The sequence below is a fragment of the Chondrus crispus genome, genomic scaffold (assembly GCF_000350225.1).
Source record: "Chondrus crispus Stackhouse genomic scaffold, scaffold_434, whole genome shotgun sequence".
NCBI lineage: Eukaryota > Rhodophyta > Florideophyceae > Gigartinales > Gigartinaceae > Chondrus > Chondrus crispus.
Window position 1 is genome coordinate 30,532 of NW_005179348.1, and position 16,595 is coordinate 47,126.

The window sequence follows — 16,595 nt, forward strand, 5'->3', positions numbered from 1 at the left end:
CAATGGTGGTTTTGCTCTCAAGCACGGCCCTCGAGTGCGGTAATAATTCTGCCACCTTTAGTCCTTTTTGCACCCTGACAGAGTACGTCCTAAAATTCGCAACGAGTAAACGAAATGGCTAGTCAGGCTCAACCTGAACGACACCATTCGTGCACGTCAACCCGTGCCTTCCGTACAACGACGAGTACGGCTGAACCACAACCAAGCCCGCCCTCTTCGAGGTGCATTCAACGACGCGTTGCGTCCCTGGCTCGATAGTCGTGGCTCTTGCCACTTTTACCTTAAGGGAAATTCGCTCCCCCTTTCCATCATTCTCGTCCTCTCCCGGGACGAGATTCTTCTTCCCTTTTCTCGTCGAGAACCGCCTAATTATCGGAACCTCTGAGAAGTCCGCCAACTCAACCGTTTTCTTCCTTGGATAAATTGCTTCCACAAACCGGTCACAGTAATCCCCGCCTAGAATTAGCGGGACTGCTAGTTTTTCGCATACAATAAACTCGGATGCGGCCACGAATTTCCAAGCCTCACAGGCATTCTAATTGTGCCGAGAGTCCGGAGTGGCCTATTGTTCGCGTCGCCAATGTCTTGGGTCGGTCCGTAGGACACCAACATTTCCATTCCTGCCGGAAGTTCCGACCTTCGAACCAAATTCGGTCCGGCACCTGTGTCCAACACGGACAACACTCGACTCATCAATCCGACTGTTGGTCCAATATCCGCGTAAACTTTGTAGTTTTTTCGCGCGAGGACCAAGATCTTTTCAGGACATTCCTGTCCATTAACCCTGTACCAGGGCTTACGAGTTTGATCCATCAGACGATCCTTGTCTCGACTTAGAATTTTCTTGACAACAGTCGGCTCCTTCGGCCTATCCACTATTCCAACTACCTCCTCGTCGAGGCCTTCCCTTCTTGCTAGAGACGGAGAACGGGAATGAGTCCCGGACGCAGTACGTTGAACCTGCGCCTCTTGTGACTCCCTCGAGATTCCCCTCTCTAGTTTCCCTGCGGCGGCGGGTTCCTTCTCACGTCCGACGACGCGGGCCCCGCTGCGAGCCCTCTGAAGGGTTGGTTCGACCTCGGCGTTGAAGCACTCGGCGTGCTCGCCGTCTGCGAATCAAACCAACTCTTGACCTTCAGATAACTCGTCGATGGTATCCCTAACCTCTCTATCGAAGACAACGCCTCATAATTTCCCAAAACTCGGGGCATTTCCCGGAGGGAAGGAATACACGTTGGCGCGGCGTGCCCCTTTTCGTAACAATGATAGCACACCAGTCCGTGCTTCTTGACGGGATATTGCAGCCTAGGTCCTCCACGGGCCGGCGGCCTTCCTTGATGTTGCGGCCTCCCCATCCAGCCTGGCCTTCGAAACGTCGTACCCTTGTCTTCCATCGGAATGCGCGGCGCCGGCATGTGGCCGCGCCCCCGGAACATCATCACGGGATCCGTGGGCTCTGAAAACGACTCCGTCGTGTATGTGGGCGTCGGTAAAGTTGACGACCCGCTTGCCCCGTAGTCCTCGTGTCCGTAGCCCTCCGATGGTTCAATAAAATTGCCTTCGGCTACCAATGCTCCTTCATACTGATTTTCGCTGCTTCCGTGCGCACCGCGTTCATCTGAGGCGGAGATTGACTTGGCTAAGTGGACGGCGGCGTGACCTTTACGAACGGGATAAGGAACCGTCGGCTTCTTCCCCGCCCTGAACGTCGACGGCGTCTGAATCGTGACTTTCTTGGTCTTCTTGTCCTTGGCGCGGCTCGCCGAGCCATGCGCCTTTGCGTAATTTACCAATCTCAAAAATGAGATATCTAGGTTATCTTGTCGATACTGCGAGACCATGGGCTTAATACTGGCATCTAGCCCCTCGATGAACATGGTCATCTGCTCCTCCATAGAATAAACATTCCCACAGCGATTACTCGCGTCTGTTAGGCGAATGTAAAATTCCATCTCGTCTTCAGACGGTCTTTGCTGAACTTCTCGCAATGCGAGCACGGCTTGACGGATCGCCTCGTCGGTTGCAAAACTCCTCAACAACCACTGTACGGCCTCTGGCCAAACGGACACCTTTCCGTGATGGGACCCGGCCGTCTGAGACACCGAAGTGTACTGTCTCAAGGCGATGCCGCTTAGAAATTCTGGCAACAAGCGGATCGCTTGCCCCTCGTTCAATTCTTGAGTATCGAACTCTTGAACCAACTTTGCCAAAAAATCCAACGCAAGGACCCCGTCCTCACCTGTGAACGTGTTGTCCTTCTTGACCTTAGGCGGAATATCTCTCCTGATTTTTCGCACGGCGGTCCGCCAGTAACTTGACAAATATGTCTGCGGGTTCCGCAAGCGGTACGTTCGGTACGAAAGTAATTTCTTGAAGAGGCAGTTGGTCGGATTCAGCTCCTCCAACTCCTCCCATCGCGGCCCGCGCCGCGTTGCGACATCTTCGGGCTCCGCGTCCTTGTCTCTCCGCGAGGCGGACGAAGTGACTCCGCCTCGTCTGGAGGAAATTTTCTTGCTTGACGAAATTCCGTTTCCTTCTTCTGAACGGCGTTCGGAATCGCTGGCATGGTTCGACGAACCGCCGTTACCATCTTCGGAGGGACCAAGCGACTCTGACTGTGAGTCGCGGTCCTCCGGATCGTCACTACAGTGACTCTTGCTTCTACGTCGCTTGTCCTTCTTCGAGGGCTTTGACTTGGCGCTCCGCTGTCGAGCGGGCTTGCCCTTCTTCGATCGACGATCACCTTCTCCACCCGGAGGGAGCGGCTTTGGGTCCAATTCTTGCTGCGCTGGGCCGGTGGCCTGCTCAAGATCCTTGAGTCGCTGCGCGGCGCGATCGAACTTGTCGTCAATGCTGGTTCAAAACTGGCCTAAGGACTCTAGCGCTTGATTCGCATCGCGCCTTGCCCCCTTGAACGAAAACTTCAATGAAGCGAGGACCTCCGGCTCGATGCCGTCGGTCCCGTCGCCATTATTTTCTCGGCGAGTCCCACGCGCGCGGTCAGCTCTTCCAACGCCGTGTGGAACTCGGAATTTTGCAACTCAAGTTGCTTCTGCACAAGGCCTAATTCGGCCTCGAGATTTTTCTTCGCTTCTTCGCGAATTTCGCTGCTCATCTTCTCCAACCTGGATTCCAGGTTGTCGTTGTCGGCGTCTATCCCCGACCGCGATTCTTCGGCTTCTGGATCTGGGGCCGTATTGGCCTGGCTCCAGGTGCGAGGACCTCTCGGGATCCTCGACGCCCGTGCCGATCCGCTCCTGCTCGGCCCGGGACCGACGTCTCTGGGTGCGCTTGTCGACATCGCTCGTACGAGCGAACCTACACAAAAAAAGTTACAAACAAAAAGAAAATAAAAAAGAGTCCGTTACCCAGACCAACTTCCTTGTCGTAGACAAAACTGAATTCTAGGTCGGGAGACCACTTTTTTAATGCGTCTCCAGACCGCGACTGTCGTCGACACAATTCTAGGCCGGGTTTCTTGTAGACAATTCTAGGTCGGGAGACCACTTTTGTAGTGCAATGTGCCTGGCAGGCCGCGAACACAGTCCGACGGTCAAACAAAAAGAAGAAAAACAGCAACAGAAACAACCACTGCCGATGGCACGCGCTACGGAGCGTTCGAGACTCCCTTTCCCCTTGTGTGGGCTTGCGGCCCACGGTAGCTCGACTCCGACGGGGGGTTAAGGAAAGATACCCTGCCCGGGAGGATAATGGTGGTAGAGACTTGTGAAGATTTGAGTGCTCGACGAGTGCGGGTTGGGCTTGTCTACGAGAATGTAACCGCGGTTCGCTGGGTTGTAAGGCCAATGCTCGACGAGCGTCTTCAGCACCTTGTGTGTAATTCAAGGTCTTCGACGGGGGCTTGTTCAGCACTACCCGACGGGATCGTAACCGTGTAGCAACGCTACTACCGACGTGTTGCCCGATGGCTAGAAACACCCTCACCAGCGCAATCGCGATCGCGGTAGGCGGTACCAACTCTGTCTTATACAGTAAGACCTTCGACGGAGGCGTCGTTAAAACAGCCTTCCTACGGAATTTGAAACAGTGGCAGCGCTACACAACGTGTTGCCCGATGGCTAAAACACCTACACCGGATCGGTCGCAACCGACTCCAATGGAACCAACACAATTAAGGGAAAAATAGATGTAGAGATAGAAATGGTAAAAGGATAAGGAAAAGGAATGGGACCCCGAACAATACAGGATGTCGTTAGCAGCGTAGAAGAGAAACGCGTCGCGTGAACGGAAGCGGTCTTCGACGAAGACGAGATCTAACTCCGGCAACTCGGGTTGGTTTATTGACTTGGTCGGTCAAAGGGCTAAGTTATATAGAGCCCCGCCGGGGCGAGTACAGTAGCTCCCGGCTCTAGATTCTAGATCTAATTAGTAAATAAATTAAATAATTAAAATAATTGTGCGCTTCGTCGCACACGTGTGTCCCCCAAACCCGGACTACAGTATCCAATTTGTTTCCTTTTTCACTTCTTTTCACCCCCCTTTTCAGATGCGTATTGCACTACAATGAGAGAAGCAAGCAATCGTTCGGAAGTGCAAAACAAGGCCGCGAAGACAGCCGAAAAGCGGAAAGAAGAGCACAAGGAGAGAATGGGACAAGTATTGGTTGACTTGGCGACGAAGTGGAGAAACAGAAGCGATAATGATGATAAACCATGAAAGCGTGTGAAGAGGAGCCGTTAAGAAGCACAAAATGCGTAAGAAGAGACACCCTGCACTCTTTGGAAGTGAGATGGACAGGTTTGGCGAGCATTTCAGGGATGCAGATCTAGAGCGCGTAGATCTTGACCGTGAGCGTCTTGATTTTGAGCGCGAGAAGGTTGCGGAGAACGGGAGCGGCAGGTGTCGGTAATAGCAAGGCGACGCAAAGGGAGATTCTGCATCAGTGACAGAGCGATACTGTAGAACCTGAACATACCTCAGCTAGTACACGTGGTGCACGCGTTACCACAAGTACAGCTGGAGACTGCGAAAACGCGTGTACAACTGTACCGACTACGTCCCGATAATGTACAGTGGACTAGGACGACCTGCTGTAGAGGCGTAGAAACTAGTGTGATAAGAGCTGTAAGCCGTGGGTGCCCCAGCTGGCACACATGGGGCGCACCTGCCATGAACACAGGTGACAGGAGAGCTGCGACGTGTACCGCTCTGCAGATCACTCCCCGGTGGAGTGGAGGAGAGGTACTCCCCTGTAGTGATCCAAAGTAGAATTAGAGCACTACATTACAGTAGACCCCCCGTAATAGTGCCCCCTGTGCCAGGCCTCACAAAACGCATTACTGACGTCATGCACTAAAGAAGCAACAGCAAAGCTCATTTACTGTACCACATGAAATGCTCTGCAATGAGCGTCGGCGGTTCCTCTTTCTATTCTGGTCGTAATAGGCATCAAAAAGGGCACGTTTTGCACGGCGCAAACCCTGACCTGCCCCTGTGAATTTTGCAGTCTACTGTGCTGATCATGAGGTAACTGTTGCTGGAGAATTTTGTCTCGGATCCGTAAGGCACGTTGCTGCAGTGTGGCAGCAGAGATCGGCAGTTTCGCTGCTCGAGCAATGTGAACAAAGTCACAGCGAACGGTCAATGTCTAGGAACCGCGCAGCTGGAAAGGTTTTGAGCTGCATGTTGTGGCTATGCTCTTGCATTTTTCTTTGAACTAACGTCGATTCAGTTCTAATCTTCTGCACAAGGCGCACACTGCAACCAAAAGATGCAGAAACTCCATAAACTGTTTCCCCATTCTCAAGAGATTCAAGCACTTTTCCTTTCTGTGCCAACGTTAATCTTTTGCGCTGTGCCTTCGGTTTCGATGAGCTCACGTTTGCCATGATGATGAGCACGGCAGTGCAGATAAGGATGCCGGTGGTGGCTGATGTCGCAGATGTCTTCTTGGGGAACAAGCGGCGGCGTGAGTTCTAAGGCGCGCTACAGCTGCATTGCTGGCATATCAAGCGTACAGTTGTACACGTTTCAGAATTGGTGACATGGCCTGAAAAATCGCACTATTGAAGTAAATGTACCAACAAAGAACGCACTATTACGGAGACCCCCCTGTACTGCCTGGTTGCCGGAGGTCGTAGTAATTAGGGATCGAGGCAGTAAGCTCCCACAGTCAAGAGGGACAGCACCCCCTTGAGCCTCAACCTGGTTGGGAACCCTTGGGGGCGGAAGCAGAGTGTCCCACATGGGGTTTCCCGTACGTTTTTTAGGCTAACGCTCCCCAGAGTGTGCGGCCTACCTCCTGGCGGAAGCATACGCCCAGTGAGCCCTCTTCCCTTTCAGAGTAGCAGTTCTATTCGTCCGCTTTCCAGAGTCATATCCGCCACCGTCGAGAGAGATTGGTGGTTTTGTAATATCTCACTACCGTAGACACCCCTCTCGTATAGCACTAATACCGACCCGGAAGGACCTATATTAATACAAAGGCAGAGGAGAAATGAGCGGATCGCGAGCGAGAGAGCGATGAGCTCAGAGAAGAGCGTGAAATGGAGCTGTGTAAACGTCGTGAAGAGCGCGTAGATCTCCAAAAGGTAATACTTGAAAATTTCAAGTGCACGATAGATGTATTTCACAGAAACAAGTTAGCTTTACAAGAAGTACCTCAAAGCCTTTCCTACCACCTCGAGCACAACTGTACGAATTTTGACACATCGCCCCATGGTAAAGATACCGCAAAGGCGGTTATACCGTTTCCGGGGGCAGCTCCGCCCCACACCCCGTGCTTGCGGACGGCAACAATAATTCCACATTCTCCGTCGTAGACCTTTCAGTCGCCTTCGTGATAAACATACTCCTCAAGAGTTGGAGGAGTACATTGGAAGAAGTGAGATTTCTGGTTTGGATAAGGCAATTCTAAAAATTCGACAGTGTCTTAGAGGATGTATAAAGCAGTCCAAAAGGTGCCTCGTTGACTGACATTTTGCGCTCGAAGTCCACGGCCTCTAACTGCATCTTGAGATCCTTTTATATACACTCCACGGTAATGCGGACTGCTGACATAGACGTGTTGAAGGCTTTCTGGGCTGGAGGGCGTTTTAAAACTTGATAAAGAACCACCGGAGACCATCTGGGATTGTATCCAGGGCCACCATATTAACTGTATGCTACGGTATATACTTCTAGGACCGAAGGAATTATATCTTTAAGCTCGCTTCGTATGTAAAAGTTCCCATTGTGGCGCACCGTTCTAGTGGACCTTAGTCGTACCGAATCATATGTCAGGCGTGTTGAAAGCCTGGTGCTTTAGTGTATTATCCTCTTGTGGCCGCATTGCACTACTCGTTACCTTCGATAACCCTATGGACGAGCTACGGTCAGCACAGTCGTGTCATTCAGGCCAAGCAGTCATCTATTGCCCTTCCGTTCGACTAAATTGCTTCCCCATACATCTGCAGCCTCTCTACTATACATTATTTGTCCAAGACAGACGTTATGAGATACCGTCGTACCTGCAATGGGTTCTCAATGGTTTCCCAAAGATATCGGATAGCGGCGATTCATGTTCTGCAAACATGAGCTCGATATCAGTATACCTCGCAGGGGTCCCACAACGGTTCAGTTCAACGCTGCAAGACAGGATAGGTGAAACTGAGTAACGATTGTGACGAGTGCAGTTCTCGTCCGACCGCCATTTCATCACCTTGATCACTCTTACGAGGTACTCTGCACGAAACCTAAAAACTGGAGGCACTAGAGGTCGCTAAACGCATTGAAATTGGAAGTAAAATAGGCTGTAGAGATACGGTTGCGACGAGTGATGCAGTGCACGTATTCACTGCACTGGTCGACGTACAATCCGATTATTCGAGAAAAGGTGGTTGGAAGAAAGGAGAGACGCTCAATTGCGCTCCTGGCGGTGAAATATGACTTGCAACACAGTCCGAGACTCAGAACACCGTTTTCTTACAGCACTTGTGGCTTAGTCCTTTTGTCTGCGAGGAGCCATGTTGGCAGTGGTCAGGCAATGGCGTCGTCAGGCAACCATTAGATATACTCTAGGCCTTTTCGACAAATCCATCCGCACTGTAGAGATCATGACCACATAAACAAGAATGGCTGCATTTACGAAAAACACATCAACTTTACGTAAAGACAGAGCGATTACACAATACAGTATCAATTATCATAAACAGCGTCGAAATGCAGAATTTCAAAGTTTTTTACACAACCCCGCCCCTTTGCGCATTGCCATGCCAAACGCTCATAAGACACAGTTCCCACCGAATTCACTTCAACATTGCGCATTAACTGTGCACAAATTCTGTCCCAGCGCTATCATCAGACCAGTTCAGCTCCTTTTTTCTCACCACTATGCCGGTTTCTCCCAATCGCTCCCGTGCCCGTCCTACACCTCCCAATGCTCCTTTAGCGGAGCATGTCGACGTTAATAACGCACTGAGACTGCTTGCCGATGCAGCTGTTGAACGCGAGGCAGAAATTGACGAATACGACATCGACCCCACAAAAGAAGACTCTGATGACGAATGCACGTCCAGATCTCCTGTTTTTGATAAATTTTACAACACAGGAGGATCTGAGGCGATCGTGCAAATGTCAAACTTCGATGTAAATGAGTTTGGAAAGCTTTGGCTTCTCTTGCAAGACCACGTCACAACCAACTGGAATGTGGGGCGAGGAGGAAAGTCACAGTTTAGTGGCAAGGATGTTTTGTTGTTCACTTTGACAGCACTTAAACACGGTGGGCAATGGGACTACTTGGGAAGGCTGTTTGGTGTGAGTGGTCCTACGTTTGAGCGCACGGTTATGAAGTTTATTAATGTAGTTTTCGAAGAACTATATGAGACTTTAGTGCTTAACCTGGGGGAGTCTTGGACAATGACAAAGATGCTACAGACACAAAAGACGTTTAAGACATTTACGTTTTGTCGTTATGCTACAGATGTTACTTTTCAGCAAGCTTTCAGACCAAGTGGATCTATGGAAGAGGGAAAGAAGTACTTTAGGGGAAAGCATAAGCTGTACGGTTATAAGGTGGAGGTCTCCGTGTTACTAAACGGACTGGCTATTGGATGCTCAGATCATTATCCGGGCTCAATTGCTGACATCGACATTATGAGAAAAATGGAAGATTTTCACATTGATGCTATGGCCAAGAAGGAAGGCGAGCTGGACATTGCAGACGTTGGCATATTATGTGAAAAGTATGATAATACCTGGGGACTATTGGCTGATAAGGGCTATCAGGGCTCAAGTGAATTTTGCGATCTGTCATACCAAGGCGCAAACCCGTGAACGGACACTTGGCGTTAGAAGATGAGGCTCAAAACAAGAAGATTTCGTCAGATCGAATAATTGTGGAAAATTTCTTCGGGAGATTGTGCACAAACTGGAATATTTTATCAAGCAAATACAGGTGGACTGAGAAAAGTTATGATAAGATTTTCCGCTTGTGTATCAGCCTGACAAATCTCCATGTCAAGGTGCATCCGCTCCGTGCTGCTGATTTGGACCGTCGCAATCAGGTTAAAAATAGGCAATACGCGATTGGGGAGGATACAGTACAGAAGAGGAGGCGTGCGCAGGAGAAATACCGTGCGAAGCGCCGCCTTCGTCGTGGGTTAGAGCTGTACACGGCCGCCAGAGACAGTGATCGTTATGATTCTATCTTTGATTAATATTTGGGTACATTTTTTGTGGTACTGTAATCATCAAGTCAAAATTGAGTACACACGTTGTCATCAAAAATGCAGAATAAATTTGAAATTTATCCAGCTATACGTAGCAATCTGGTGTTTTCGGTAACGACTCAATCTTTCAAGCAATATGTCGTTAATTACGCACGAAGTCTGCATTTACAGAGTATATCTTCTGTAAATGCGACCTTCGTGCGTAATGACTGACACAGTGCGCAAAGATTGAGTCGTTACCAAAAACGGCAGTTTGCTACATAATGGAATAAATTTGGAATTTATTCTGCATTTGTCGTGTACCCATTGTTGACTTGTTCATGACAGTACTACAGTACGTATACCCAAATCCTATTCGAAGACAGAATCATGACGATCGCTGTCCCTGCCCGGAGCGTACAGCTCTAAATTAGGACGACGGCGGCGCTTCGCACGATATTTCTCTTGCGCACGCTTTCGTTTCATCACAGTCTGCTCGCCAATTGCATACTGTCGATTTTTGAAGTGATTATGACGGTCCAAATCAGCAGCACTCAACGGGTGCCATTTGATGTGAAGATTTGTCAGACTGATACACATCCTAAAAATCTTATCATAATTTTCTCCGCCTACCTGTACTTGCTTGATAAAATATTCCAATTTGTGCACAATCTCCCGAAGAAATTCTCCACAATAGTACGATCTGACGATATCTTCTTGTTTTGCGCCTCATCGTGTAGCGTCAAAAGTCCGTAAACTGGTTTGCGCCTCGGTATGACAGATCTGAGAAATTAACTTGATCCCTGGTACCCTTTATCAGCCAGAAGGCGCCAGCTGTTATCATATTTTCGCACAAAATTCCCAAGTAAGCAATGTCCAATTCTCCGTCCTTCTTGCTCAAAGCATCAATACGAAACTCCTCCATCTTTCTCATAATATCGATGTCAGCCACGGACCCTGGATAATGAGCGGAACATCCAATCGCGAGACCGTTGGGTAAGACTGACACTTCAACCTTGTAGCCAAATAGTTTATGCTTCCCGCCGAAATACTTTTTCCCCTCTTCCATCGTTCCGCTTGGCCTGTACGCTTGCTGAAAAGTGACATCGGTTTCATAGCGGCAAAAGTTAAACGTCTTAAATGTTTTCTGCGTATGAATCATTCCTTTCATCGTCCACGACTCGCCCTGAATAAGCACCAAAGTATCATATAGCTCCTCATTAATAACGTCTAAACTTCATCACAGTGCGCTCGAATGTAGGACCTCGTATTGCGAATAGCATTCCTAAATAATCCCACTGCCCGCCGTGCTTGAGCGCAGTTAGCGTGAACAACAGCACATCTTTTCCACTGAATTGCGATTTTCGTCCTCGCCCTACATTCCAGGATTTACTTACATGTTCCTGTAGCAGAAGCCATAGTTTTACAAACTCATTCACGTCAAAATTAGTCATTTCAGTGATTGGTTGAGAACCTCCTGTGTCATAGAATTTGTCAAACACAGGAGTGTTGGAGGCACATTTGTCGTCAGAGTCTTCTTTTGTAGGATCTATACCATACTCATCAATTACCGCCTCACGCTCCACACCAGCATCCGCGAGCAGTCGCAAAGCATTGTTCGCATCGATGTTTCCGCCACATCGCTTTCAAGGGGACGACGATGGGCGCCAGAGGGGTTAGAGAAGCGCTGCATATTGGGAGAGGAAAGGAGCAAGGGAGGATAATTTGCGTGCTGTATTGGACGTTTGCACGAGAGGTGTGCAATGTGTGTGGCAATTTGGTAAGGACGGCATCTTAATAGTGTTTTCATTCTCATGTGCAAAAGGGCGGGGTTCAGTAAAAAAACTTGAAATTCTGTATTTCGACACTGTTTATGATAATCGGTGCTGTTTTGCGCAATTGGTCAGTCTTTACGCAGGGTGAATGTGTCTTTCGTAAAGGCAATGATTCATAGTCATTTGGTTGTGATCTCTGCAGTGCCCCCGTATTTGTCGAAAAGGCCTATTGTGTATGTAATACTCGCTGTGATACTCCTGTTACTTCCGTTATATTGCACCATATGCAGTTATTTCAGATTTCATTCTCTACAATTCTTTGTCACATTAATGCAATCAGGGTTGCGGAAATTTGCGAATTAATTTCTCATTTTCTTTTTGGCGTAAGCTCTATGAGGCTGTATAGGCATTAGGCGTGTGTTACACAAAATTTTGTCTCACATGCATTTCCGTACCAGTTCACAAAAATAATGCACACATACACAAGGGATCCCAATTCGAATTTGTATGTACAGTGCGCGAAATTGAAATAAATGCACCCATCGAGAAAAGGTGACCACGCACTTCCCGATGTTGCCGAGCAACACGTGTCCAACTGCCACGTCTCTAGCGCAATCAAGCGTCAATAAAAACGCCTATCAGGTCAAATTGGTGCCAAGTTCAACCAAAATCAAACTATCTTTAAACGGAAAGGCGCAATTACTATAAACACACGAAATTCCATATGATACAGAACATAAAAGACCCTTCTATGCTTTGTAGCACCACCACGAGCATCTATGACTGCATGCATGCGACGTAGGAGGCTCTTGTCAAGCCTGAGTGAAAGGTCGGACCCTACTGTAGCCTACGCTTCTTCGGTGGCTACCTTCAAGTTCTCAAGGTTATCGTAATGCTTACCACGCGCGTAGACGTTCTTAGCCATGACATCCCAGACGTTTTCTGTAACGTTGATGTCAGGAAACTTAGCCGGTCACGGCAGTGTTGTAATAGAGCGTTCGGCGAACCACTACTTGGTTAAAATAGAGGTATGAATTGGAGCATTATCTTTCTGGAAGCTCCAATTCTGTCCCTCCCCAAACACTTCAGCAGCAAACGGTAGTAGTCCATCCCTCAGCACCTTGCAGTACTTAGAAGAATCATAACGGGCATCTATTAATGTTAACGGTGACACTCCACATAGACTAATAGCCCCCATATCGTGACCGAAAAGCTCCCATCTGCCGCTTAGAAAATATGCCCTCCTTGGTCCTTAAGTCATGCCAATACGATGCCCGACCGTCTGGTCCATCTCCATTAAACTTTTTTGTCATCACTAAAAATGACACTGTTCCAAAAGGCTTCTCATTTTGGGATATATTTGCGACACCACTTGAACCTATTTTCTTTATGCGTAGGGGTCCTTTGTGGTGCCGTTATCATCTTCTTGCATTTTAGATACGGTACCGCGCTTATGAATTGCTGAATGCGTCTGTTTCCGATAGGTAGTTTAAGCTCAGATTGAATAGTCCTGGTGCTATCTTCCCCCTTTAATGCCATACGAACCCTAGCTCGCTTGTGCGTGTCTGAGACTTTTTGATTCCCTTTCCACTTTTTAGGAGGTTTTCGCTTAAAATCTTTGACTCACAACCCCTTGAACGGCCCCCACGGAGCGATTGACCATCTCTGCAATCCTTCTAAACGACACACATTCGCTGTGAAGAGCAAGGATTTGACCAGTACAGGACATAATTTATCCTTTTCGGAGTCGTCCATTGTGCCATTCTACTGTATCTTCTGATGTGCGACATTCCGGCTGTAATCCGTTTGTAATGAACAGGTTCTGTCGTGCAATGCACACGTGTGGGCGTGCGCCTGTAACGAACTCGAGCCGATGGGTACTGTAAACATCCCGCCGATAATGCCACAGTTAGTGTAATACAGTACAGGGGGGTCGCGATATAGTGCCATATTTGTTAGTGCCAGCTCCGATATAGTGCTACCCTTCTGCGGGTGGCACGAATTTTGAGCCAAAAACGAAGGGTCTCCAGGGAGGCAGTTGGATGAACATGTGTACTGCCCGAGAGCCGCTGCCGCCGCGGAAAGATATTACGCAGTTGCCAACTCGAATAGAGACTATGGCGGAAAAAGGCAGGGTCGATGATGCAATTGGACATCTGCAAAAGTGTAGGCTGGCATTTATGGCTGCGAAAAAGGAGGAAGTCAATGCAACGGCTCGGCAGCTACTAATAACAGAAATGCTTGATTAGACTTGAGTCTGTAGTGAAGATACAAAGCATGAGTGATGGCGTCCTGCGAGCGGTCTTTCTGAGCAGTGATGCAAGGAAGTGGCTGCAGAAAAGCCGTAAATCTCATTATCTAACAGTGCCTGGTTCGATATAGTGCCGTTTTCGGCCCACTGACACAGGGTAGCACTATATCGCGACCCCCCCTTGTATCCGCAATGATGTTTTAGTTGGACATTTGATCCACTTTTCGACCGATATTTCCCAAACCCGACGTGAGTTTGGGCAATTGTGATAGTTGAGGCACTTTATGCAGTTATTTTAATGTATCTGTCGTGTAGGTATGTACGTTGTTTGAGAGTATCAGAGCACAAGGTTTACTGAGGCGACAAATTCTGCTTGCAGTGTAAAAATTGCTATTTAATGCAATTATTAATGCTGTGGTAAAGATGCGCTAAGTGTCATCTCATCCCCGTCCTCACATGATGTCCTTCATAAACCACCATTTTTCTTGACCTGCGCTTTATCGACAAAAAAGATGAATTAATTTTTACCCGTGCTTGCCTTCTGCGTTGCAGAAAAATTAATGAGAAATATGTGTCCTTCCGGGTCGTTTCCAGAAGTGTCTAGAAAAGAATACTTTTTGGGCCACATTGACACGGCACGTATGATAACTTTAATAGTATCGAAAATGTTTTATTTAATCTACATATAACCCTCATATCCTTTCACTGTATTCTGAACTGCCGTTCCGGGATCCGGCACGATGTTATCCCTGAAGACAAGTACGTTAGGAAATGGTGTGCAAAGTGACGTTCTAAAATTATGATTGAATGTGTGTATTTTTATCCACAAAAGGGCTTTCCGCATATGAGGAAAACAGCGTTCTCTTCTGAGGATTCGGTCGGATAGACTCTAGAATATCTTCAATTTGTTCCTTACTCGAGATAAGTTTCGAAAGAAAGAGAAATACCCTGGACATCCATGTTAAAATATATAAAAATGAAATGGTTTTATGATTCTGATAGCGCTTTGGCGGATAGACACTCGACTCCAAGGATTTCTCAATGGCCTGCACAGAGTTATGCTCTCCCTCTTTTTGAGGGGAGATATAGAGAGGTTTCGGGCTGTAATAACGTGTTTTATGATAGTGCTGTGTGTCCAGTAAAAGTTCCATGTGCACTGGGCATGGGCTTTCCTTTTTTTTGTCTCCTTGGTGCCTGAATTCCGCTCCATATGACCGCCCGGATTCCACAGAGTGACTCTGTTGCGGCCGCACTCGTAAGTGTGGAACGTCTTGCCTTTCATGATGACTCGCACTTTCTGCCACTCTAATTCATTGTAGCTGTAGAACCAGAGACACCCTCTAAAATTTACTTGGCGGCCCCTAGTACATCTTTAGTAATTATTGATAAGATCTATTTTGTACATTCGAAGTAGAGGTCTTACTCCGTATTGAATACAGACAAAAACTCTCCGCTATTTCTCGAATGAAACGAGTGATGGGTCCCGAACTACAATTTTTGAGAAATCTCTGAATGAAAGCCGCAATTCCAATTACTTGTCATCTTAACGTGTAGCGACACTACTGCCTAGCAAGCCTCGACCAAGGACCTTGAGTCTATTCCGCAGCAGAGTCTGTCATCATTTTTTGTTCTTATCGTATGTAGGAATAGCCCGATCGTCAGTTCTGAATATGACAGGCCAAAAACGAACTAATGCCAGTTTCCGAGCCTTATAATTTGGACCAGACTCAGGTGTAGGCCTTTAAAATACGGCACGCAACGTTACAACTCTTCTTTACTGCTCCCAGGCATATACCTGCATCATCGCCAGACAGAGATGAATCACGTGGCAGACTTGAGTCACCATATCACAAGAGCTTCATCAAGCAGTACTGCGAACCTAGATGTACAGAGGCTCATCAGGGCGTGCTTGGGCATAGAAATCAGGCAATATGCCCCAGTTCCAAGTACAAAGCCGGAATCGCAGCAAGGCAGTTTCGCAGGCGCTGTGACAACCGCCGCCCCCTTGAATAAGATCCCGAAACCGACGGGTTTAGTGGACACAGACAGCGGTGTGACACACCAGACTCAGGCGGGGATATGAAAAAGTGATAGCCCTGAATTGGTTTCAGGAAAGCCAAGCACTGGAAAAGGGGTTCTTAGTCTCGAAAGCACAGATGATTCCGTGTTGATATTGTCCGAAATGGGGTGAAAATCGCACTGTCGCAGTAAATTCTCAAGTTTAGCAATAATTGTAGAATTTGGGATTTAGTTGAAGGATGGTGCTCTACAGGGAATTAAAGAAAAATGTTTGTCTTGCAAGCAAAGTAGTTGTAGATAAAAAAATGTTGCGGGAAGGAGTAACTGGGCAATACAATATAGAAACTGTTGGATTAGAACGAAGGACATAAAAAAGGAAGGGATCCATCAAACAGACATATTGTAAATTGTGAGGCTTAAATACGGCAGAGTGGTGATACAGTACATGACTAAGTGAATCTCGACGAGAAATATATTGATGTGACGACCTGCCAAGTTGGCAGAATAGAAGCAATGTGGGTATTAAAGTACTTTGTGAGATAAGAACCTGTAGATGACGAGGCATGGAAGGGGAAAGTGAATGGGAAATGGTTTCTTGTCGATTTTTCATGCAAGTTTTACTGGTACAAAGTTTTAGCATCTTGTCAGTAGAGAATTAAAGGCGTAGAGTTAACAAATTGAGCGGACAGTGTGCAGTCGACCAAGGTCCAGCGGCGCGACATAACGCGGTGAGACGTTGAGAGGCATAGTAGCGGTAGATGTAGGAAAAGAAAATACAGGGACGAGGAGGGTGAAGTAGAGGAAAGTGTGGGACCGGAGGCATAGGCAGGATGGTGCGTGAGGAGGAAGGAAGAAGGCGCAAGTGCAGGAGCATGGGTGTACGTGTCCACGGCTGGGAAGTTG